The 26,701-nt window shown below is 41.6% G+C and overlaps 1 pseudogene; it reads right to left on the reverse strand.

Annotated features, from left to right (window-relative positions):
• Nucleotides 1–384: 384 nt before the first annotated feature.
• On the reverse strand, nucleotides 385–18,716 carry LOC145813163 (serine/threonine-protein phosphatase PP2A catalytic subunit-like; annotated as a pseudogene).
• Between the last annotated feature and the right edge of the window lie 7,985 nt (nucleotides 18,717–26,701).

Below are 26,701 nucleotides of genomic sequence, written 5' to 3' on the forward strand. Positions count from 1 at the left end.
GTTTGTACAAGTAGATGATAACCTCTGGATTCTGTTAAACTACATTCTCACCATACACCTAAGGAATCTGAATATTAGTCTCCAGTTGGAAGGCCAATTAACCCTACCTAGGGTTAACACAATGTTGCATAGACCAATTGTATTTTTCACTTTAATATCTCTATCTAGTGAGATCATAGAATGACAGAATCAGCCCAAACCAGCCTGGGTTAAGAATTTGTTTTTGAATCTAATCTATCTTCTACGAGATCCCCACCAAATACGCATAAAATTTTAGCAAGCATGACAGAAGGAAATGGGAAAAGCCATAAGCAACAGCTTCTGCTTTAATAAGGCAACTTGTGACAAAAGTAAGACGTTAAAAACAACATTTTAGAATTTGTTTCACTTTAGTATGTAAAAAATAGATGCTACTGCCCTTTCATTCACATTCAGAATACAATACAAAAGGAATGCAATGACAAACCTGCCACTAGGTATTCCTAAAAAATCAACTGAAAGCAACAGGACAGCTCTAAACAAAAAATGGTAAAACCAATGATTTCTTTTCGTTTTTAACTCAACGAGAAGCCAAAGGTCCGCTTCTTCAGAGAAAGTCTTCACAATCACAAAAGAATTGCTGCTGAGTGGTATGATTTGGAGATTATAAAAAGTAGTCGGGGAGTTCTGACGAGGTGCTGGGTCAAATTGTAGGAAACTCTGATCCATATTCTCCCCAATATCAAGTATTGCAGCCATATTTCCCCAACGATAGCAGTAATTTGATGCACTAAACACAGTAACAACGTTATTGTCTTGCAAACAGTGAGGTAAAAAGTTAGAAACAGAAACCTGGTAATATTAGACAAAAACTGATTGTTCTTTTCAATTGGGATTTACATACCTGACACCAATTATAACCTTCCATCACAAGCTGGTGAGCTCTAGAAATAAGGGTAGAGCCCATTAGTGTGGTTAAATTGTGCAGGAATATCCTGTCCAAAGGTATATCCAATGCCCCGAGGAGAAATTCCCCATCCACATCGGTTATCTGGATCAGACCGCAAGAGATCACACATTGACCCTTCATGAGGAACCTGTTCCCCACATACAATGGAAGAACATTAGAATTGAATAAAAATTGGAAAAAGTAGCAGTTGATTCTGCAAGAAGTGAGCTGGTAGGGGAGTTTCAGTATCAAAGCCATCATGATTACCGCAGAAATGGCTAACACCATTTTTCAACACAGGCCATAGTATATAGTACAACATCAGCGCATAGAAACTGATTTTATCATTTCAATTTTTCATTGAAATGAAGAATTGTCATTTAATTCATCTCCTTTTCCAAGAACCCAAGCACCACCAAACTAAAGTGATGTATCATGTGGGTTATGGTTTCTAATTTAAACTAGCATCCATTACTTGTTTAGTGACTCTATTTAGCACTCGAAGTTCATGAATTGCTAAACCTACAAACCCCAGGAAACTTGAACCAGTGGTCAGCTTCATGTCAAATATGGGTATAAGTTGTCAAGAAGAGGACAAAAGGGAACCAAACCAAAGAAATTCTAAATCAGACAACACATATCAGGAAGAGGAACAATGGTTTGTGTACCTCTTGTATACAATCCAGGGCACGGATATTATCTAATGTATCTAAAGATGGGAAGAGGCCACCGTGCAGGCAGAAAATCTACAAGGTCAGGGCATGATTGCCAGCTAATATCCGGGGAATAATCAAGTTAAGGCAATGATATAAATCGCAACCTGACTCTCAATACGGGCTGCTGGGGGAAGATAATCAAAAAGGTCAGTGAAATGTTTCCACAGATTTGCATTCATCATAGGAACCATACTTGAAAAATAAACTACTACTATTGATCAAAACAAGAAACTCAAAATCATAAGCAATGACTAATAACTTGAGGACATATCAAATAGCATCCCTCCCATGATTCTTCAAAACACTCAAAACAGTGTGGTTTGCATTTCTTGACAAAATGATGAAGTGAAGAGACAGTCTTTTTATGTCTAAAATAGTTCCTTGCTTATGATCTACGAGACAATAACTGAGGGCACACTATGGGAAACAACCAGAGAAAGACAAGAGGAAGTTTGGGAACTGATCAACGTTGTTAACATGTTTGCAGAAATCTAGTAGGGACCTAGCTAATTGTCTGATGCAAGTAAAGCTCACAATATGCACTACATAACTATTTCAAAATATTTTGTTAATTAAGAATGATGAGAGTCCAATAACATGTCAAGATTTAACCAATATATGACTACAGCGTGCTTTTTGGTGTAATGTTTTGATTTTTGAGTTATTCAAGTGCATGTAAGTTCCTTCAAATATTTTATGGCATTCAACTATCCCATTGAATGTTTTCACAGTTTTTCAATGCTTCCTATCGTTTCCAGGTTTTTATTTTCAAAAAATTGTCTATACTAAAGACGCCTGAGGTATAATGTCAGAGGCATCCCATTTCTTGGTCTGCAATGCCACCCACATCGACATTTTCTATAACCTTGGAATTGTCATTGAGTATTCATATGATCAAATCTAGTTGTTAAATACCTAGCCATGCACATGCACATGCACATGCACAATGATGCTAACCATTGGGCATTTATTTATTTGAAGTGTTAATCTTAAACATAATGCTTGAGTTCAGAATCAACAAATGAGAATGAAATCAAGGTATACAAGCTTGATTCTATATTACAAACACACTTGCCACTCCTCCGACAAGACTTGAGACAATGACATTATTTAGGACAAAAGAGATAAAAAAAAATACATAAATACATGTGCTTTAATATAAAATTTCTCTCTCTCACCCACACACCACCACACCCATGTGCACGTGCGCACACAACCACAAACTCAGTGGCCAATACATCACTGACACGGGTAAGCCCACAAAGGATATAGCCCACCGTTTAGGGCCCAATACATAACTCAAATACTAAAGCCCAGCGTTGCTGGAGCTCAACATGGCATTAAGAACCAATGACACCTAGACATGTGGCAAGTAAAGGACAAGCCACATAAGCAGACAAAGATCTTGCAAAGTTATTGCACTGTACATCAGCCATTAATGAAGCCCCTTATAGCATTTATTGCGATAACCCCTCCCTGTCGAGACAGAACGGCCTCACCATGAACAAGGTAAGCTAGAACGTAGACTTTCGGCAAAGAGGCCAGGTCGGAAGGAACAACGAAATGATTATCAGATGATATAAACAGATGTTGAAGACAAGAAGAAGGTTAAGCTTTTTATCTCTAATCTATCTCCACATTCTACCTTCTCTTTCTAACTTGCTCGTCAGAGGGTTCGCTGGGGGACTCCCCGTTCCCGTTAAACTCTTGTGCAGGTTTTCTGGTGGGCTTGGTACCTCGGGCATTGGTTTGGGAAGCGTGGATCAGTCCGACCCGTTCCATCTGGAACACGCTGCATCATCAGTTGGCGCCGTCTGCGAGAATCCTTTCTGTTCCGCGTGCCAGTTGTGCTCATTGCCGCAGAGACCCTTTCCCAATAACCTCTTCCTGCCATCCACCAAGGTGGATGGTCACGACTAGATCCATGGCTTCCCACCACAATGTTGCCAACCACCAAGCCGACCCTCCTAATCCAAACAACCCCCCACAGTATTTCATCAAGCCTTGATTAATGCTCTACTCCAAAGAAACCTTCCTATGCCTCCTCTACCACCTCCAGATATTCCACCCAACCAAGAGCAAGCCCCGAGCCATACTATCCAGCAACCCTATCCACCCAATTTGGAAGGCTTGCGACCCACTCCCCCAGATATGAACCCTCCACTTCGGGTCCCACACCCATCGGCCCGGGCACCCATCCCCAAGGGCGAGGCCAGTAACGTCCAGTCTCCGCTCCAGTCCGGAGGTGACAACGTCCCTTTCTGGGACGCAGAACTCCGAGCCATGAAGCTCCAGCTCCAAGGAGTCATGCAAAATATATCGAATAAACCATCTACTACAGCCAACTCACCATTCGTTGCCTCCATCCGGGACAAACCTCTACTTCCTAAGTTTAAAATGTCCACGTTCGACTACAGAACCCTCATGATCCTCCATGCATTCCCTGATGAAATCATGTGTCAGGCTTTCCCTGTAACACTCAAGGGGTCGGCTCGACTCTGGTTTAGTCAACTGCCAGCAGACTCTGTTTCCACTTTCCAGCACCTCAGTGACTCTTTTCTCATCCATTTCATTGGAGCCCAGCGCCAGCGGCGTCTTGCAACCCAGCTCCTCAACATTCGTCAGACTGAGGGGGAGTTACTGCGCAGCTTTGTCACCCGCTTCAACACCGAAGCCTTGCAGATAGCGGAAAACGATGACAAGGTCATCATCACGGCGTTCATGGTGGGCCTACGATCATCTGATTTCCTTTTCTCCCTCTCTAAAAACCCCCCGACCTCCATGGCAACCCTACTTTCCAAAGCCCAAAAATACATGAACGTCGAAGATTCCCTAGCCGCACGACAAGATCCTACAGCCAAAAATTCGACCCCCAGAGAGAAGAGAAAGGACTCAGAAACCAGAAACACTCAGTACAATAACCAAACACCTCAGCATACCGACCGACCACCCCAAGCCGACCGATCGGCACCAACCCGACCGCCTAGTTGGTTCAATTGATACACACCCCTCAACTCCCCCATGGAACAAGTCTTGAACCAGATTCAACGAGATTATCCCCTAAAATGGCCCCAACCATCACGGTCTCCTTCTAACCTGCGAGACCAGTCCAAATACTGCCGCTTTCATCAGGATCACGGCCATAACACGGAAGAGTGTGTTAACCTCAAAGACCAGGTCGAGGGCTTGATACGTCAGGGACGTCTCAGTTGATTCACGGACGCCCGCCCTCAGCAAAGGCAAATGACTGGACCTGTTAGAAATAACCGCCGGCGCACCCCTACCCGACAACCCGCACAACCTAATCAAGGTCAGGATCACCCTCCACAGCAACCTCGGGCACAAGGGAACCCCGCCCCCCCTGTTGGAGAGATCAGAGTTATTGCCGGCGAGCTTGCTTGTGGAGGACCATCTCGCTCGGCTCAGCGGCAGAACTCAGAAAAATAAAGCAGGGCTCAGACAAAGAAATTGCCACATTGGACCGACCCTCCAAATAGCCTAAGCAGTGGACGGAGCCTATCACCTTTACGGATGCCGACTGCACAGTCATCCGTTACTCCCATGACGACCCTCTCGTCATTTCTGCCCTCCTCTCCAATTACAAGGTCAGACGGGTTCTCGTCGACAACGGTAGTTCTTTAGACATCATCTTCTTAAATGCCTTCCGCCAGCTCAAGATCGGGGAAGAAAGTATGTCCCCTCTTCAAACTCCATTGGTCGGTTTTACTGGAGATCGGGTGACCTCCATCGGCTCCATCGATCTTCCCATCACAATCGGAGAATACCCACGGCAGACCATAAAGTTACTCACCTTCCTCGTCGTCGACTGTCCCTCTGCTTACAACATCATCCTCGGCCGCACCGCCCTAAATGCTTTCCAAACTATCACATCCACTTTTCATCTTGCTGTCAAGTTCCCCACCGACCTAGGGGTCGATACAGTAAGGGGGAAGCCGACCGTGGCCAGGGAATGTTATGTCGTTTCACTTAAAGAGGTCAAGCTAAAGGAGGCTATGATCATTGAAGGGCTCGACCTTAGGGACAATGATGAGCTGGTTAGAGGAAACCAGTGGAAGAGCTTGTCGAGGTCCCCATTGATCCCACCAACCCGACAAAAACTGCCAAGATCGGCAGCCAACTATCCTCCCAGGCAAATGCCAACCTTACTGCCCTCCTGATTGAGCATAACGACGTATTTGCCTGGACCCACTCTGACATGCCGGGTATTGACCCCTACTTCATAACCCATCGTCTCAGCATTGAGCCCTACTTCCGACCCTTCCGCCAGAAGCAGCGCATCTTTCACCCGGAGCGCAACACTCTTATTGCTTCCAAAGTAGATAAGCTCCTTGAGGCACAATTTTATCAAAAATGTGGACTACCCCAGATGGCTGTCAAACGTGGTCCTGGTCCGTAAAAACAACGGTAAATGGCGACTCTGTGTTGACTACTCCGACCTTAACCAAGCTTGCTTCAAAGACAATTATCCTCTTCCTCGTATAGATCTGCTCGTTGACGCCACGGCCGGCTATCAAATGCTCAGCTTCATGGACGCCTTCTCTGGGTATAACCAAATTCTGATGCACCTGTCTGACCGGGAACACACCTCCTTCATCACCGACCGGGGAACCTACCATTATTGTGTCATGCCATTTGGGTTGAAAAATGGCGGGGTTACTTACCAACGGTTGGTCAACGCCGTCTTTCATCACCAGATAGGCCAGAGTATGGAAGTATACGTCGACGACACGCTAGTCAAGAGCAAGCTCTCCACTGATCATCTGGTCGACCTGCGAGAGACCTTCGGCACCCTACGAAAGTATCAAATGAAACTCAATCCGGAGAAATGCGCCTTCGGCGTAGGATCTGGGAAATTCTTGGGTTTTATGGTCAGTCAGCGAGGCATCGAAGCTAACCCCGAAAAGATCAAGGCCTTGATAGAAATGCAATCGCCCAGAACGGTTAAGGAGGTTCAGAGGCTTACTGGCAGAGTCGCCGCCCTCAACCGCTTCATTTCCCGCGCAACGGACAAGTGTCTCCCCTTCTTCAAAGTTCTTCGGCAAGCTTTTGAGTGGACGGCAAAATCCAAAGAGGCCTTTCAGCAATTGAAGCAGTGCATGGCCAACCCCCATTACTTTCTCAGGCAATCACGGGTGAACCCCTTTTCCTCTACTTAGCCGTGTCAAACACCGCCGTTAGTGCAGTACTCATTAGAGAAGACAGCTCTGTCCAACGACCGATCTACTACATTAGTCGGGCTCTCAGGGGAGCAGAATAGAACTACTCATTGCTTGAAAAAATGACTTTTTCCTTGGTCATAGCCTCAAGACGACTCTGACCTTACTTTCAGGCCCACCTCATTATCGTCCTCACGGACCAACCATTGAAGAAGATAATGCAACAACCAGAGTTATCCGGCCGACTTATGCAATGGTCAGTTGAGCTCAGCCAATTTGACATCTCCTACCGACCTCGAACGACGATCAAGGGGCAGGCTGTCGCCGACTTCATCCTGGAGTTCACTAACCTCACTCCAATCACAGCTCCCCTGCCCCCGCAATCCCATACTGAGGCAGAAGACCCCCACTCTTGGACCCTCAACGTCGATGGATCATCCCGCAAAGAAGGCAGCGGGGCTGGTCTCATCCTCACCGCTCCCGAGGGTGGTTATTTCAAGTGTGCTTTCTGTTTCTTGTTCGACGCAAGCAATAATGAGGCTGAATGTGAGGCACTCATCGTAAGTCTCTGCCTCGCCAGAGACATTGGTGTCAACCATATCCAAGTGTTCAGCAATTCCTAGCTCATTGTCGGACAAATCACGGGGGAATTCGATGCCAAGGAAGACACAATGCGGGCATACAGGGGTATTGCACTCCCCCTTGCTTGCCTCTTTAATAATTTCCACATTAAGCACATTTCTCGGACGAAAAATTCCAAGGCAGATGAAATGGCTCAGTTAGCTTCTGCCGACCAGTCAGACCTCAGCCATGGTGTCCGCCTCGAATATCTAGCTCACCCTGCCATTTCCCCAAACCAGCAGTAGGTCCACTTCCTCCAAAACGAACCTATTCCATGGGCGGCCAACATCTTTCTATTTTTGACAAAGCGGGAACTGCCAGACGACAAGCACCAGGCTGCCAAAGTCAGGGCCCGGTCATCCAACTACATTCTTATCAGCGGTCTCTTGTACAAACGTGGCTTTTCACGCCCATACCTCAGATGCCTCAATCCTGCTCAAGCGACCTACGTGATGAGAGAAGTCCACGAGGGTGTATGTGGCAATCATTCGGGTGCCAGGTCACTCGCGCACAAGATACTCCGCACTGGTTACTTCTGGCCTACTCTCAGCCAAGATGCCATTTAATTCGTGCTCAAATGTGATAAGTGCCAATGCTTTGCCAACATTCCTCATGCTCCTCCTACAGAATTGATCACACTTTGCAGCCCTTACCCATTCGCCAAATGGGGGATCGACCTAGTTGGCCCATTGCCCACTAGCCGAGGCCAAACCAAATTCGCAATTGGCGCCATTGATTACTTCACTAAAAGGGTGGAGGCGGAACCCCTTGCCACAATTACCGAGCGCAACACCACTAGATTCATCTGGCAGTCGATCGTGTGCTGATTTGGCATCCCTCAAGCCATCGTCTCTGACAACGGCAAACAATTTGACAATGCCAAGTTCAGGAAATTCTGTGCAGAATTTCAAATCCAGCCATGTTTCTCTTCCCCAGGTCATCTCCAAGCCAATGGCCAAGTGTAGACACCCCATTTTTGACCGACCCTAAGACTCAGACGTCACCGATTGAGCGCTTGGTGATGTTGCATATGTGCTCGTTCAGAAGTTTCAGAGTCTCGGCTGCGAGCCTTGCCTCCGGACTTCTGGACCCTTTCATGCTTTGCCTCGGTTTGCGAACCAGGCTCGGTTTTCTCTGTTTTCTCTTCGCGAAGGGAGGGAGAGGTCTCGTAGGCCATCTCTCAGTAGCCGTGGGCTACATTTTGTGGCTGTGGGCCATTTTGCCCATTTCGGAGCCCGGTTCCCGATTTTTTGGAGCCGTTGGCCGTGTGCCTCGGTTCAGGACCGCTTAACCACCTCCATTTGCTTCGATTTTTGGTATACTTCTTATTTGCTCCCTTTTGAGGGACATTGAGGTCTGAGAGACCCACTTTGTGGTCGAATGCCACTTTTCGGTGCTTAATAGGCAGTTTTCGGGGCCCCGAACTGCGCGTTCTGGCCCCTGAACATTCGTTTTGCATCAGTTTTCGTTCATTTTTGGCAGGTACCTTTGTTTCATCACCAGGAAGGCCGTAGAAGGGTGGGAGGCCAGCAATTGTTTCAGCAACCAGTTATATTCCTCCGGCGCCCTCCGACGCCCGTTTTTCTCACTTCCAAGCCAATGTTGACCACCCTAGGGCCACTTTCTTGCACCCAAAACCACATATTTGTGATGTACACACCTGGGAGGCCACCAATATCATATGGCCGGCCACTAATGTTGCTTGACCCTTTTGAATCCCTCCTAAAAGTGGGTTGTTCTCTCTCTTGGGTCACTTTCTCCAGTTTTTGACCACATAGTTGTGTTGTGCACACCTGGGAGGCCACAAATATCATATGGTCGGCTACTAATTCTCATTGACCTTTTTGACCCTTGGCCGTCCGGCCACCTATAGCTTGGATAATTGGCCGGCCATGATCCTCAGGGTTGGTACATTACAAATATGTATTCATTTTCCCCGGATTTGGTATCCGGGAGAGGGTTGCCTTTTGGAGGGAAACTTGGTTGGTTTTCCCTCCATTTTTCCCCCCCTTTTTTGCCTTTATAACAGGAGCTCCAGCTGCTGGTTTGGAGGTTGGAAAATTTCCTAAGAGCCTCTTGCATTATATCCCTCTCCCTTTCTCATTTCCTTCAAAAAAACACCCAAATCTTATCCCATTTTCACACCACTACCTAGCATCACCACCACTACTCCATTTCCAGCAGCTTGGGGAACTTTCCAGCAGCTAGGAGGCATCACTTCTCAAGCCAAGAAGCAACCAAGGGTTGGTCTCCAAGGGTAAGTGTCAATTCCCTCTTTTTGAGCTTAATTTTGAAACATTTTTCTAGCTATTTTTCTTGCTGTTTTGAGCTCCGACCAAAACTGAAAGTATCCTTTATTTGAGCTCTATTTCATGTTTCATTAAGGGAATTTTGTCATTTGAGGTCCCCATCTTGCACTTCCTTCTTTATCCCTCATTTAGGCCCTAATCTTGCATGTTATTTTTGGCCTATGTGTAATCTGTTTTGGGGCATGTCATAAACTGTAAGTGAGCTTATTTTGAGCCCTTCTTCAACAGTGAAGAAGGGCTAATCACTGTTTGGGACCTCCATGTGCCACTTGTCATTATACCCCTCTTTGGTCCCCATTTTTGCATGATTTGTTAGCCTATTGTGCTTCTGTTTTTGGGCTCTTTTTAGAACTGAAAACAGTCTTATTTTGACCCATTCTTCATGTTTCATTAAGGGTCTTTTATGGTTTGAGGCATATTTTATATACTTTGTGTTATATCTCTCTTTTTGGCCTCATTTTGCATAGCATTTTGGACATATTTGCATACTGTTTTGGGTCCGGCCATCAACTGTAAAATGCATTATTTTTGGCCCCTCTTCAACATTTTTGAAGGGCCCCTTTGTGTTTAAGACCAGAAACCACTACTTGCTTCTTTGGCCATCTTTTGGCCCATTTCTTGCATGAGAGTTTAGCCATACCTGTGCTGGTTTTTGTGGTTTTCCATAAACTGTAAAAGATCATGTTTTGGGCCCCTCTTCAACTTTGTTGAAGGTCCCTAATCTGTTTTGGGTCAGCAGCTGTGAGTTGCTTCTTTATCTCACATTTAGGGCCATTTTTGCATGCTAGTTTAGTCCCATTTGTGCTTACTTTTTGGCCATGCTTTGAACTGTAAAAATGCTTATTTTTGGGCTGCCTTGCTTCTGTATTTTCATTCCATGTACCAATTATGCATGCTTTGTATAGCTGTAAGCCATTTCATGTACCTAGTTTTGCATTTCGGGAGAAATTCCATGCATCGGGTGTCATTTCGCCTTGTTTCGGGGCTGTTTTGCCCCTCATTTTGCTACTGATTTTTGCATGTTTGTATATCATATTCCATGTCTTTGCCATGTCTCATTAGAGTGGTATTTCGGTGCCTGAGGGTCGGTCCTCGATTTGCGTGCACGCGTGCACGCATTTCCAGTTGTCTTGTTTTCATCTGATGGCCTCCTATGTGAGTGTGGCTGAGGTCTACTTGTGTTGGTGTAAGTCCATATTTCATTGTGTATGCCATTCCATTTCATAGCATTGTGTATGCTAGGTTGTATATTAATGCATTGTGTATGCCATGTTACATCGTGCATCGTGTATGCCATTTCATAGCATTGTGCATGCTAGGTTGTATATTAGTTGCATTTCATGCATATCATGCATATTGCATTGTGCTTGGGATAGGAGTTAGCCCGAGAACGGGAAACGAGGGACGTTTCATACTCCGAGTGACGGAACGTGTCTCAATTCCCTAGTCACCGACACTCCGGATCATCCATGATGGAGTTAGGTCTTGTTGCGTTTTCATGTGCATTCATTTCATATTAAATTGTGCAATTCGACCCCTCGACCATCATGCATCGATATGCGTGATTGGTGGCACGAGGATCGAGGCATGCATATATCTGTGAAAATACATTGCTATGCCCCTTTCCTGCTCTCTGTTGCAGCAAATCAAGAATCAGCGGTCTTCCGAGGCTTGGCACGCATTTCAAGAACAGGTGCAAACAGAGGCTAATTGGGGCATCGTCATGGATTTCCGCGCAAAGGCAACCCGAGCATGCATCATTCATCAGAGTCAAGGCAGTCCCTGGCTTGCATGCCAGTTTACAGCTTTCTTAGTTAATTTGTAAATTAATTAGGAATTTGTACATTATTTGAACTGTAATATTTGGACTGTACTATTCTTTCATTTGGGACTGTATTATTTATTCGGACCCTCTGTGCGAGGGCATAATTGTAATAAGTGTGGGTGAGTGTGATGTATGTCTTCCAACCCCACGTCTTTCTTCCCTTTTATTTACCTGCTTATGATGGTTAGATTAGGGCATATTTCAATTAGCATACAGTATGACAACATGTTTGCATCATTCATCTGTTTTGCATGCACCGGGCACGGCGCATCATACTAACTGCATTGTATTTTCAATTCCAAGTTGAATATATGTTAGTTGTAGCATTTCATATGCCATGTCTAGAATAGCCGAGCTTGCTATAGTTGCATTTTGCATGTGTTGCATTAGGCATTTCTGTATACTTAGGATTCATGCATAGATTTCTAATGAGCTTCTTTTTTTGGCTTGGAGTACTTGGTAAGTTTTATGCTTTAGCATCCTTGCATGCGTGTGAGTGACTGCCATGAATAGCATGCTTACCATGAGGCTAATTGCTTATGTGATATAACTGCTTGAATGCCTGTGGGTGGAGGTTGGGTTATTTGGATTGGAACAATTCATCAACTGTTTGTTTTAAGCCCACTAGATAGTGGCAAAACCATTTTTTATAAGCCTACCTAAGGGTGGCAAAATCTGCATTTTAAGCCTACTTGAGAGTAGCAAACAATCTTTCAAAAACAAACATGAAATGTTTTGTTCCAATTCAGGCGATCCAGTCTATACTTGTATGCTGTGCGCATCACATAGTAAATCTAGGCTAATAACCGGAATAAGAACACACAATGTTTTCAAAACTTGATATCATGGTTAGTAGAGGCCGATCATTGACCGGGCGAGCGGGGGTGCTCACGAAGTGACCTTCTCCAATCGTACCCAAGTTCCCGAGCCAAGGCAACTTTGGTGATGACGGACACGTGGCCTTAGGCAAACAAGTCAGGGTTTCCTAAATTTCCCCAAAATAAAATATTTAGGTGGCGACTCTGTATCTGGCAAAGCAGTCCATGTTTGGCACTTCTTTCAAAAATCTGTTTTCTCAAAACGATTTGCCGGATTTGGACTCTTTGGTTCAGACTTAGAACTGTGACAATTTTAGAGTCCTGAGCTGTAGTGACCCCAAATGAACAGAACGGGAGCTCGTTCCTCCCGGGGCGTTCGGGGACGTCTACACCAAGTTGAGGTTACCAACCGTTCTCTTCTGAAAATCATCAAAACTAAGCTGGAAGCTACTAAGGGACTCTGGGCTGAGGAATTACCAAACATACTCTGGGCGTACCATATTACATCCCGAACCCCTATTGGGGAGACCCCCTTTCGCTTAACATACGGCCCTGAGGCGATCATCCCAGTGGAAATCGGTCTGCCTACCCCAAGGGTTCTGCACCCAAATCCAGAACTCACTAAAGAACTGCGTCGAGCCGACCTAGACCTGATTGAAGAGCTCCGAGAGACCACTGCTGTCAAACGGGCCTCATATCAACAGAAAATGAGAACACACTACAACCGCAAAGTCCGACTGAGGGAGTTCGCCGTGGGGGACCTTGTTTTGCGCGAAGCAACCTTTGCCACCAAAAATCCAGCTGAGGGCAAGTTGACAGCCAAGTGGGAGGGACCTTACGTTGTTAAGGCCAGACCTCGTTCAGACACTTACCGACTTTAGGACATGGAAGGTCGAGATCTCCCCTATCCGTGGAACGCCGAGCACTTGAAGCGTTATTTTCAATAAGGCCCTATTTTTGTATTGATCAGTTGCTGTATTTTCTTTTTGACAATCTACGCACTTAAATGTTCTTATTCACATGGTGTAAATTTATTATCAAAGGGCTGCACTTTAAAAGACAACAATCTTATATCTCAGTCATCTGTGTGATATTTCATTAACACCCTGCTTGCAGCCTCGGCCAGACTGAATTACTTAAAGTCTCAGCCAGACTGAGCACGAAGGGCTCAGCCAGGTTGAGTTACTTAAAGCCTCAGCCAGCCTGAGCACAAAGGGCTCCGCCAGACTGAGTTAATTATGGCTCAAGCATTCTTACAACTTCATGTTTGTAGCATAGTTGCCATACTTGGTCCAATTCCAGGTCCATGCTTTTACACCTCTTAACATTCTTTACATTTTTAACTTTCATTTGCCAACCATTTAACACTTCAAGACTGTCACATTCTGAGACCTTTTCATTCTCACATTTTCTCAACACTCTGACCACATGCCTTAACACTTTAAGACTCTTACACTTTAAGACCTTTACATTTCAACATTTTTATTGTTAACATTCTTTGCATCATAATTTTCTCACAAGCTAGAATGGCTCTCTACTTCTCAATTTTCACTGCGATTTATACACAAGCCATATTTGAATAACCATTCTCATTCTTTTTAGATTTACAAAAATAAAGGCCACAGTGCGACAAACACAACTCAGGATTTTATTTATTCACAAACTTAAACATAAGTTTACTACAGAAATTACAAAAAAAAAAAAAAGAAAAAACAAACAACAACAACAACAAGACAAAAACAAAAACAACCAAAATTTGACCAAAATTCGACCAAAATTCTATTTACAAATTTTGTTCACACCAATCATTCATTTTCACTTAAGGCAAGGTCCTCTTCGTCAACACCCTCGTCTAGGGGGGTCTAGGCCACATCGTCTTCGTCTATCCTTACGTTGCTGAAGTCCAAGTCTGGGAACAACTTTTCTGCTTTACGCTTGAAAGTCTTTCAGCTGCTGTCCCAGAACTCAGCCATCTCATGCTTGTAAAAGTCTGACCGCTGGAAGCTCTGGATCATTTCTTCTTCACTCCTGCTCCCAGCGGTTGCTCCCGACGAGCCAGCCCTTCTAGACCCCTCTCTTGCGAAGTTGTTGGCGATCGCAGCATTGATAGCCATCTAGAAGTCAGCGGACCCCTTGAACTACTCTACTGCTGCGACACATAAGTCGGGGTACGCTGCCCTCTCAGAGGCTAACTTGGTCTTTTCTTCTTCCAAAGCCTTCTCTAACCCCACTTTCTCCTCTATTGACTTGGCCCGCTCGTCTGCCAACGTCCTCTCCAGCTCAGCGATCTTCAGATTCGCTTCTTCTTTTTCTTTGATCGACTGAGCATGAAGATCTTCGTTGCAGGTCATGGCCTCGTCCCACTGTTCGTTGGCGACGGTGCAGGCTTTTTGGGCCTGTTCCAGCTTCTTTTGCTCGCCAACCAGCTAAAACTCGAGCGACACCACCTTGCGGCTTTCCGTCTCTAACCCCAACTTGGTTGCGAACAACTCAGCATGGGCACGGTCGGCAACATTGCTCTGCACCATCGCCAACACCTCAATTTTCTTCGCTTTCTGGGCCTCTTTCAGCCCCCTGACACACGCACTCCGCGCGGTCATCCTCCACCCTGCAGTCTCCCTCCTCAAACTTTCAAGTTGAGACCCCACCTCCTCCAACTTTGCCTTCAGTGGCCTTACTTCGCCTCTTGTAGCCGCCGCCTTGTTCAGTGGGGCTCCTGCTAAGGCAGTTGCCTCTATCTGGGCAGAGTATAACCCCCTTAGCAGTTTGGCCTCAGTAAAACTGGCCATCGAACGCACTACCGCGTCCTCCACTACGCCCAAAAGCCGGTCAGCAGCAGTCCTGGCTGGGCCTCCTTCTCCCTCCAGTTGCCCAAAAACTGCTGGCGTGTGGTAGATAGCAGTCTTCAACTTGACCCTCTCTCCCTCTCCTTGGGGAGTAGGCCCCCCCTTCGGCTGTTGTTCTGCCTCCTCTTGAGGGCCGGTCGCCCCATCATTAACTTGTTTTTCAGGGACAGTCGCCCCACTCTCCATCTCCTTCGTCGCCTTCTCCGGTCCCACTTTGGGGGTGTCCTCGCCACCAACCCTCATCTTTTTCAAACCGGGCGCATCCTTAGCCTCCTCAGTGGCAACTCTCCTCCTCTTCGACTTCTTCAGTTCTGCCTCAACCTCTCTTCTGCCCCTCTCCTTCAGGGGGTCTATGGGTTGTGGCAATGGGGCAAACTCAGTCAAGTTCTTGTCCCCCAAAGGCTTAGGACGAGGTCGATTCCTCTTCTTCGGCACTAACTTAGGAACAGGCCCCAGTTGTGTCTCCTTATATTTGTTTGCTCGGGCGAACATCTCTTTTCTTCCTCCTCCTCCGCCTTCCGTTGCCTCTCTAACTCCTCCCTTGCCGGATCGTCCCCTAACGGTTGTGGTCCCAAGTTCAGGGCAAACAACGTTGACAGAAGGACCAGCTCGTCCCACCTTACTGCCTTCTTCTCCCTCTATTCCCTCACCTTCTCCACTTGGTCTTCGGCCGCCCCGTCCAACTTTGGCTCAACCGATTTGGTGGGGACCTTCCACGTTGTGCGAACTCCTGCCCCACCGTTCGCTGTCACAAAGAACGATCTCGGTCTCCACCCCTTTACCGAAGATAGAAGACCCACTACCAGCCCTCGCCCCGCTAATGCTTGCAGAGCCACCCAAGTCTCCTACTGACCGGAGGCCTTGTAGCAGGAGAAGAACGCCTCTACTGTCATTGCCGTCCCTCCGGTCGCCTACAGCCAGGCACTCGCGTAGGCCACTACTATCTTCCAGGCATTCGACATCAGCTACCCTGGCGCTGCCTCTAACTTGTTTAACACATCCACCACTACTTGGGGGAGAGGCAGCCGCAAACCCCCTCGCAACGCTTCCTCATACAAGCTGAACTCGCCCGGCTGCACATTTGATGCCCTTTCCTTGGATGTGGGCAATCTTAACCCTATCTCCGCGGGAATTTGGTACTTCCTCCTTATTCCCTCCAACTCCTCCGCCGTAAGTATGGACCTGTCCGGTTTGGTGTGCCAGTGGTCCGGCTCCACTTGACTAATAGGTTTCGCGGCTGCAATCATCATCCTTGGACGAGCCTGCACCGCCTCACCAACTACCCCTCATTCTCTACGTTCCGTACGATACTGTTCTACCAAATCCACCGCATCGTCATCGTCTAACGGATCAACCCTTGCGGTTGTTGCTTCCTCTTGGGTCATCTCTCTTGTGTGTCTGCGAATGGCTTCGGATGCGGGCACAAGAAAATTCATGAAGTGTTGCAGGGGCGTATCACCGGCAATAAACGAGTTTATTTCTAGAGTGTGTTGGTTTTTTGCAAAGAGATAGGTAAAATGGATAATACCAAAAGCCCAAGGCTTGCCTATATTCCAAGGGTCACAATTAAATTTTGCCAGTTTGAAAATTTTCCAAAAATGCGCCAAAACTGTCTTTTCAACACCCTATATTAACCTATCGCTTCATTTCTTGCTCAACGCCTAACCTTCCCCATCACGGGATTCCGCCACGTGTACGACCACGATCCACTGCCCCTTTCCCTTTCCCTGTCTATTCCACTTCACTTCACCACGTGCCCCGCCGCCCCTCGAGCTCCGCGTACCACCACTCCCCGTTTACGGTCGGCCCTCCTCATGGTCGGTCCCTTCATTCGGTCACCCGTCGCGGTCGGCCCTCCTCATGGTCGGTCCCTTCACTCGGTCACCCTTCGCGGTCAGCTCTCCTCAGGGTCGGTCCCTCTACTCGGTCACCCTTCGCGGTCGCCCCTCCTCACGGTCGGTCCCTCCACTCAGTCGCCCTTCGTGGCCACCCATCGCCGTAGGCCCACCTCTCGGTTGGCCTTCTCCCTGCCAGTCTTTCACAACCATCGTTTTCTTCCTTATTCCCTTTGTTGGACTAAAGTTGCACTCGGGAATTGGGGACTACTGACACGGGTAAGCCCACAAAGGATATAGCCCACCGTTTATGGCCCAATACATAACTCAAATACTAAAGCCCAGCGTTGCTGGAGCTCAACATGGCATTAAGAACCAATGATACCTAGACACGTGGTAAGTAAAGGACAAGCCACATAAGCAGACAAAGATCCTGCAAAGTTATTGCACTGCACATCAGCCATTAATGAAACCCCTTACAACATTTATTGTGATAACCCCTCCCCATCGAGACAGAACGGCCTCACCATGAACAAGGTAAGCTAGAGCGTAGCCTTTCGGCCAAGAGGCCAGGTCGGAAGGGACAACGAAATGATTACCAGAGGATATAAGCAGATGTTGAAGATAAGAAGAAGGTTAAGCTTTCTATCTCTAATCCCCGTTCCCCGTTGAATTCTTGTGCAGGTCTTCTGGTGGGCTTGGTACCTCGGGCATTGGTTTGGGAAGCGTGGATCAGTCTGACCTGTTCTATCTGGAACACGCTGCACTCTAGTGCAGGTTTTCTGGTGGGGTTGGTACCTCGGGCATTGGTTTGGGAAGCGTGGATCAGTCTGACCCGTTCCATCTGGAATACGCTGCATCATCAATCACAATACTCTCACCACTTTTAAAATTGTAAGTATTACAATACCATATTGAAAACGACTCTTTGAATATCTAACTGCTTAAAAAGGCATTTTTGCAAAACAATAAAGGAGCCAACACAGTTTCCGTTACTAAGAAATAAGAGATGAAATCATTTTTAACTAGCAAAGATACTGCTATTGCAGTTTTGGCATTGTCAGACTCGAAAGGTATGGAGGTCTTACACTTGAGTTATCTGCCTACTTTCATGATTTCCACCAAGAATTGTAATTCTATCTCTATAACGAACTTTCAAAGCCGCTAAAAGTGTGACAGTCTCCACCGAGTAGTATCCTCAATCTGTAATAGTAAAACAACATGGTTAAAAATGTGGCATCTAAAATTCAAAAGTTCAACAATAATACATAGATTATAAGACTTGCAATAATAGTTGAAAGGACAGAGAGGATAATCAACTTGGACCTCATTAAAAGGAAAACCTTTTCAATAAACAAAAGAAAGGCTATACAAAATGGGGTCACACTAAAACTCAACAAATTCAGCAAAGCTCAATAAGTGTAATTGAAACTGTTGCAAATATGATTTATTCTAGCATTTTGACCATATTTTTTCCATGTGATCATATCCACCATGGAATTAGAAGTCATTAATCATGATGTCTATCAATCATATACCAATGCCTCAACTGATGGTCCTTCTCTTGTTCTTGGGTTTCTCAGAACTTGAGTGAATTACAAGTACTATGTCTTCATTGGTATTCATAGGTGGGTGAACCATCTTAAATGACTTTCCTCTTGTAGTTTGAAACTGGACCTAGCTCTAGTCTATTATAAATGCATTTCATACCTCCAGTTTCTACATCTAGCCCTCCAAAATGGTTATATAAATAAATATATATAAACCGCGTGGTTGCAGCCAAAAGCAATAAATGCATCGCCATACAAGTTTTTGATTCAAGTTAAAAAGGCCTAAAACGTTTGATCACAAAAAAAAAAGAAAAAAAAGAGAGAAGAGAACAAAAATTTGGACCAAGGCAGTGAGAAATAACCCAAATGCAATGATTAAATGAAACAAAAGATACAGTTATAATTAATAATGAAAATGAACCTGAGTAGCCAACTCACGTCAGTTGGTATTAACCTATGAAGCACAAACACCTCTCTGGTGGCAACGGTTCGATGTCCGACATGTGTCACCCCGGACATGCTCCTAGTATATATGTGTTGGACATCCTGGAGGAATCGAACACATGAGGGACACGTTGGGGAGATGCAATATCCCTTATTTGTTTATTTTTAGCAAAATAACATATCAAGGTTGATGAATTCGATGAGAATAATATTTGATATAGAAATATATAATATTAAAAATATCACTTATAAAAAAAATATAAAATTATATAGTCTGCACTCATTCTCGATGGGTTGTGTCATGTATTTTTTTTTTTAAAATTTACATGTTTCCGTATCCATGTCAAGTCATAAAATGTGTTTCTTATGTATGACTCTTCTTGGCCTGAGCAAGTAAAATGGAAAGTTTTGGCTTAAGTTAAACACTTTAAATGAATATTGGCTCCGAGTTGACCATCACCATTTTATTTTATTTATTTAGAATTTTTTAAGTAGGAAGGAGGAAGGGAGGGGCCCATTTATTTACAGAAACAATGAGAAACTGTAACATAAATCCGTCTTTAGCATATATTTTAAGTCAAGTAAAATTAAAAGTTTTGGATTAAGTTAAACGCTTTTAAATGAATATTGACTCCGAGTTGACAATCACTATTTTATTTTATTTATTTAAATTTTTTTAGGTAGGGAGGAGGAAGGAAGGAGGTCCATTTAGAGAAACAACATAAATCCGTCTTTAGCATATATTTTATCTCATTTTGTCATGCTTGATCCTACGAAATAGTGCCTGTTTGGTAAGTTTATTGTGAGTTAAAAGTTTCTAATTAGAAAACAAAAATAAAAAACTCTCCGTCCCTAAGTTCCAAATAATTAGCCTTCTTTTTTCCAATTTACTTAAGTTATTTTCGTTTAATAAGTTGCAAGCAAAAACTAAACCAGATAGTCTGGAATATACTCTCAAAATAAAAAGAAAAAAAAGATATATGCAACTCAAGTAGGCCCGTTTGGTAGCACTTATAAATTAATTTATTTAGATTATTTTCTTAAAAGAAAAAACTAACTAATGGTGTTTGGTTATAATTTTAAATTATAAATTAGAGGAAATATCATTTTACGCCTCAAATTTTCTTGTGTTCTTCAATTTGACCCCTAGATTTCATATGATATTAATTTGCCTTCCAAACTTTCGAAATTTTGATTAATTTGGCTCTTACTGTTACATTCCGTCTACAATCGAACGAAACTTGTTGACGTAGCACAAAATTTCATTTTATCTCCCAAACTAAATCTTAAAAATGAATTAGTCCTCCCAAATATAAAAAAAATTAAGTTTAAATATTTAATAAATAATTTTCTATCTCAATAATGAAAAAAATTAAATTTTAAATGATATATATTTCGCAAAAAAAAAAAAATATAAAAATATAAAAATTCTCATTTAGAATTGTCTTGAGACTATGAAGCATGGGTATTTCGACAAACATGTTGTACTCGTATCTGGTACTTATAGACGTATGATATTTCTACATATGAATCAGGTATACAGAACACATATTCAAAAAAAAATTTCATAATTTTTGGCATACCCAGACATGCCTAGCATATACCTAATCCATGCCGTATCTCAGTCGAAATAATATTTTCTTCTACTATAGAGATAAAATTCTTTTTACTAGATTTCTTTTTATGTTTAGTTTTATATTTAGTATGGTTTTAAAATTAAGTTACAGCTTGTATGTTATTTAATATAATGATATTTAATTTTGGTTTATCTTATACTGTACTGTTGGCCTTAAATGTCAGCTGTATGTTGGATCTTAACAAATTAAACAATTTAATCAATTTTTTTGTATTACTCTAAATCAAAAATAAATATTTTTTTACAAACGTATCAAGCTGTACCCGTACCCTAATTTTTTTTTTTTTGGATTTTACCGTATCGATATATTCGTATCGTATCAACACTAGTACTTATATCTGTACCTGTACTTCATAGGTCTCAAATTATTTCCAGTTGATCCTGGAGAAACTTATCAAGTCGAAATTCCTTGGCTACTCTATGTGTGTGCGCACGCAATTGTAAGTAGTTTATTCTCCAAATTAATTTTAATCGAATTGATCGACTAATAGTAATTTCAAAATTGAGTAGGAGAAAAATTTAAAATTCATTTATTGTTTAAAGAATACTCAACAAGACTAATAGCCAATTTTTTATTTAAAATTTAACCTTTTTTTTTCATTTTTGAGGAAAAAAAATATTAATTAAATATTAAATATATTTTTTTGAATATTTGGGAAGCTAATTGATTTTTAAGGTATAGTTAGGGGGTAAAATGAACTTCCAAATGAAGTTTGGTGCCACATCAACAAGTTCTATTTGATTGTAGACGAAATGTGACGGCAGTGGCTAAATTGATCAAAATCTCAAAAGTTTGGAGGACAAATTAATATTATACGAAATCTGAGGGTCAAATTGAAAAACATGTAAAAATTTGGAGGGCAAAATGATATTTCCCCTATAAATTATTTGACTTTTTCAGCTTAGTTGGTCCAAAAAGTGAGATTTTCTTAAGATACAATTTATAATTTTTTCAGCTTATTTGGAACTTTTAAATATGTATGAACGTTAAAGTCCGATCTCTTTTGTGATAATTATAAATTTGGAGAGCAAAATGATATTTTCTCTAAAATCATTCATTTATTTCAATCGAATAAGGAAGGAGTTTTCGAATTAAGAAAAAATAATTAATAAATCATACACTCAAAAAAGAAGGAGTTTTCCTATCTAAAAAAAAAAGAAAGAGTTTTCCAATTAAAAAATAATAATAATAAATTACGCACTCAACACTTAAACGAATGAGTTTTCCTATTAAAAGTCGTAAAATATTTTTTATATTAAAATATTTTAAATTCTTCACCATAAAGTATAAAATGATTTATATAATTAAAATTTTGTAACATTTTTTTTTCTATGGCCATTTCCACTCAACGTATATATCAAATCTCATTATTTTCATATACACTAACTCAACGTATATATCAAATCTCATTATTTTTATACACACTAAATTTGTGAGAATTCCAAAGGCTCAAACTAAATTTGTTGACTTCTAATTTTTTTAAAAAAAAATAGAAACATCTATCGGATACTATAAAATAAAATTTAAAATTTTAGTAACATTTATCAATATAGACAAATGATTTAGGGGTTTAAAATTTAAAATTTAAACTTTTAGTCAAGAAGATAATTATAGTATATATCTATGATATAAGGAATTTTTTTCCTAAAATAAAAAACCTTCTTACTTAATAAGCCTCTATAACTACATAGAATATTCAAAATTCCTTTCTAAAATCAACAACTTACATAGGAAACATGTCTCACTACTGCTATATAAATTAAGAATATCTCTTAAAAATATTTTTCATTGCTTCCTTTTTATATGAAAAAGTATCCTCCCAACAATTTCATTTAATTTTTCGGTGTCATTTTACCTTCTTTCGAGGCTTTAGTCTTTAGCACATTCTTTAGATGCTTCCTTCAACTTCTATGCTAACTAACAAATGATTGTTAGCTTCAATATGAAGATAGATAAAAGGGTGTCAAAACTTTTAAATATTGGCAAAAAATCAACTCAAACTATAAACTCATTTTTAATGTTTAATTTAATATTAGAATTCTCAAACTAATTCATATTGATCACGAATTGATAAATTATGACATAATTTATACATAATATTTAAATTTATTATTATCAAATATTTTTACATATAATATAGGGCAGCTTTATCTTAGATAGTTTTTTAATATATGAATATATATAACTATTTATTTCATAGTGTTAATATAAATATATAAGTTTTTTAACCTACGTTCAAAGTTTTTAATAGATATGCATAAAATATGTTCATATTTCTTATTTTTATTATAAAAAATACTTATAAATATTTATGTACCAATTTGTAAAATAAATAGGTTAAATGATTTATAAGTTGAGCATAGACCAAGACAAATTTTAATGATTAGGTGAATGTTACGTTGACATAAATATACAAGTCTGATAAAAATAAATAAAATTTAATTGATTATAAATCATTTTTACTACATACTTTAGATAAATTTTATATTATTATTTAATTTTAAAACTATTTTTTGATTATTTATTGGGTAAATTATATTGACACCTTCTGAGGTTTGATCCAATTACATCTCACCCCCTAACGTTCTAGAAATTACATTCCCAACCCTGTGGTTACTAGTCTCAATTTACAAACCCCTACTTATATAAAAGGCAATGACTCCTAGTAGAAACACAAAAGAAATTACATTGAAAAAAAAAATAAAGAAAAGGAAAGGGGAAAAAAAAAACCAGAGGAAGTAAAGAAAAACAAGAAAAAAGAGAGTACATGAGTTCAATATTTGCATTCCGTTTAAATAATTACAATGATAGGGGGTTAGTGTAATTTTCCAAACGTCAAGGAATGATATGTATTAAACTCAAATCTCAGGAATTTATGCTTATTAATTTCGGTTCCGATTCGTAGCTCGAATTTGGAGGCTTGAATTTGGCTCGAATTTGGAGAAGAAGAAGAAGAAGAGAAGAAGAAGAAGGAAGAAGAAGAAGAAGAGAAGGAGGAAGAAGAAGGAGAAAAAGAAGTGGACTGGAGGGGGCAACAAAATCGGGTGGATGCGGAGGCGGCAGCGGGTGGAGGCGGAGGTGGAGGCGGAGGTAGAGGCGGCGGCGGGCGGAGGCAGAGGCGGGGTTGCGATGCAATGATCGGTCGACAAGCGACGAGCTGCTGACGAGCTGCCGACGACGACTCTGTTTCTCTCTCGCCTCTGCTCTTCTCCTGTGTTCAATGAAGAAGAAGAAAAGAAAGAAAGAAAAGGAAGAGAAAGAAAAGGCAGAAAAAAAAAATTGAAACCCAAAATGACGTCGTTTTGGGTTTTGAGCCGAATTCGGGCCACCGAATTCGAGCTATGAGTCATTTTTCTATTAATTTATACCTATACGTAGTACGGGTAATATGTTAGTATATAATAATATAAATATACATTTTTCTTTGTTAAACCTAATGCCTTTATTTCTGGGCAGCGTCTCCCACAACAGCAAATGAGTTGAATTGTGTAATTATTTTTAGAAAGCATCTCCTAGAAGAACTGCAAATGAGTTGAATTTTGAGACATTCCAGTTTTGTTAGTCAAGAATTAATTGAGCTTACGTTGAAATTTAAAAATTTAGCTCAAACTCAAATTGTTAAGTATTTGAGAAATTCAAATTCGGCTCAAGTTAACCCGATTATATAAACAAACTTGAATTTGAAGTTGGCATTAGAAATGTTAGAAAAAGTGAAGGAAAAAATTAATAAGAAGTGAAAAGGGCAGAGGTATTTCCAAACCAGAAAGCAAAGTTCTCACGGGTAATTCGATCAAAGTCAGAACGGGAAGGGAAGATTTACAGTTGTTGTAGTACGACTTTTCATTTTTAGTTTGGTTTTTCAATAAGAGCATTCACAGTGGATCCATTAGGGAGTGAGTTAGTGTTAGATGTTAGTTTTTGGCCAGCCAAAAATATATTGGGTGCTGCAATGGGTGTGTTAGGGTCAGCTGTTAACTTGTGTGTTAACTGTGGCCAGCGTTTTAGCTAGCGAAGAAAGAGAGAGATGTGTTCCTGGAAAAATCCTCCAAAACGTCTGGCCGAAAATCCCTCCCAGAAATCCAAACCCTTCAAGAAAAGGGAAAAAAATAAAAATAAATTTTGGGTCTGATCAGTTGACCGACCAGACGTCCGGGCAGTCAATTGAATTTTTTTTTTAACTTGTTGAGATTTTTTTTTTTTGACTTGAAATTTAATTTTGGATTTGAAATTTTTGATTAAATTAAATTATTTATTTATTTTGTTTATTATGTATATATATATATATATATATATCCTTAACACACCCCTTAACACATCTATTACACCACTACTCTCTCTAAAATTAAGAAACTCTTAACACATTTTAACACATATTTTTAGGCTCCACTTTTATCACTTTTTGTCATATAACACACCATAACACACTTTTTTAGCCATCCCACTATGGATGCTCTAAGTAGTCAGTTAGGGGCTAAGAAGCCTCGTAATCAAACTTAACATTGATTGAAGTAGCTGTTGAAGAGAAGGCACCAGTCAGGCAAAAGTGCTTATTTGGTTGGGAAAGAGTGGACTTTAGGAATGGCAATGGGATGGGATGGGGCGGGGCAGGGCGGGGCTGGAGACTACACTCCCCGTCCCCGATTCCTGAAAGTGTTAAATTCCCTATCCTCGCCCTTGATCTTCGGCGGAGAACCCATCGCCGCCCCCGCCCCTAACGGGGATCGGGCGGGTATCCCCGTCCACGAAAAATCCCTGAATTAAATAGCATATTAGATTTTTTTTTAATTATTTTTTTAAAAATTTTTTTATTCAAAGGAAAGATTAAGCAATCTGTAAAACAAGAAAAAACAAAATGTTTTTGATCTATAAAACAAAAAAAAATTCACAATGAGAAAAACAAATTCCATCATCATCATCAACAACAAAAAATAATAAATAAATAAAAAAAATCAAACATATGTTCATTTTTTATGAAACTAGATTTTTTGAGAAAAGATTTAGAAAAATGTTTTCGAAAAGCAAACCAAGTGAAGTTCCATTGCAGAAATCAAATTCCAGATCAAGAAAAAAAAATGAATATGAAATGGTAAATATCGAAACATTTGAGGGCAGAGAACGCATCAGTGACTCCATTTTTGTAGTTGATCTTGACGTTATATAACAAATCAAAGCTCTTCACATTCTTGTAGTTGATCTTTACATGCGCGAATGGACTTCCGCAAATAGTCGAAATCGATCCAAATTTGGGAGTTTTGAACAAGATTAGAACTAGATCTGAGGAGGATGGGTCACTGTGATTGTGATGACGGAGGCGATCGACGACGGAGGAGGACGATCGGCATCGCGGACAGTGGCGGTGGCGCTGATGAGGAGTAGAGGTGTGAGAGTGAGAGAGAGAGTAAAGGGAAGAGAGAAGGAGAAAGAGAGACAAAGACACTTAGACAGAGAGGAAGAGATAAGTGAGATGAGGATGAGGGTTTGGTTTATATATATAGAGGGGTAAAATAGTAATTTCACTTCGGAGTCAAATTGGGACGAAGACGGGTTGGGTACAGGGTTGGGACACTTATCCTCATCCCTAGCCTGAAACTGATTGGGGATTGATTTTTGAAGACCATCTCTGTCGTGTTGGAGATATTTTTCAAGAAAAAACAGCTCAAATCGGGATCGGGAGATTGGGTCCCTGTTGGGCTGGTTTCAAATTGCCATCTCTGAGTGGACTTTTGACTCCAAGCCTACCCTACCCTACCCAAAAACAAGTATCAGCTATTGATGTAGAAACAAAATCAAACTTAAATTAAATTTATATTTATCTATATGTTATATAAGCAAAATGAGGTTTTAGTGAGGAGTTTTGTGAGAGGTTCAATATCTCATACTAATTTTTTAAATTTTAAATAATTAAAAAAATTTCTATTGGTTAGCTTCCATTTAACCGTATAAAAATAAAATTCTAATTAGTTTATGATTTATTTGATAATCCCACAAGGAAAAA

Source organism: Camellia sinensis, chromosome 15 (genome assembly GCF_055761805.1).
Source record: "Camellia sinensis isolate YWXY chromosome 15, ASM5576180v1, whole genome shotgun sequence".
Classification (NCBI taxonomy): domain Eukaryota; kingdom Viridiplantae; phylum Streptophyta; class Magnoliopsida; order Ericales; family Theaceae; genus Camellia; species Camellia sinensis.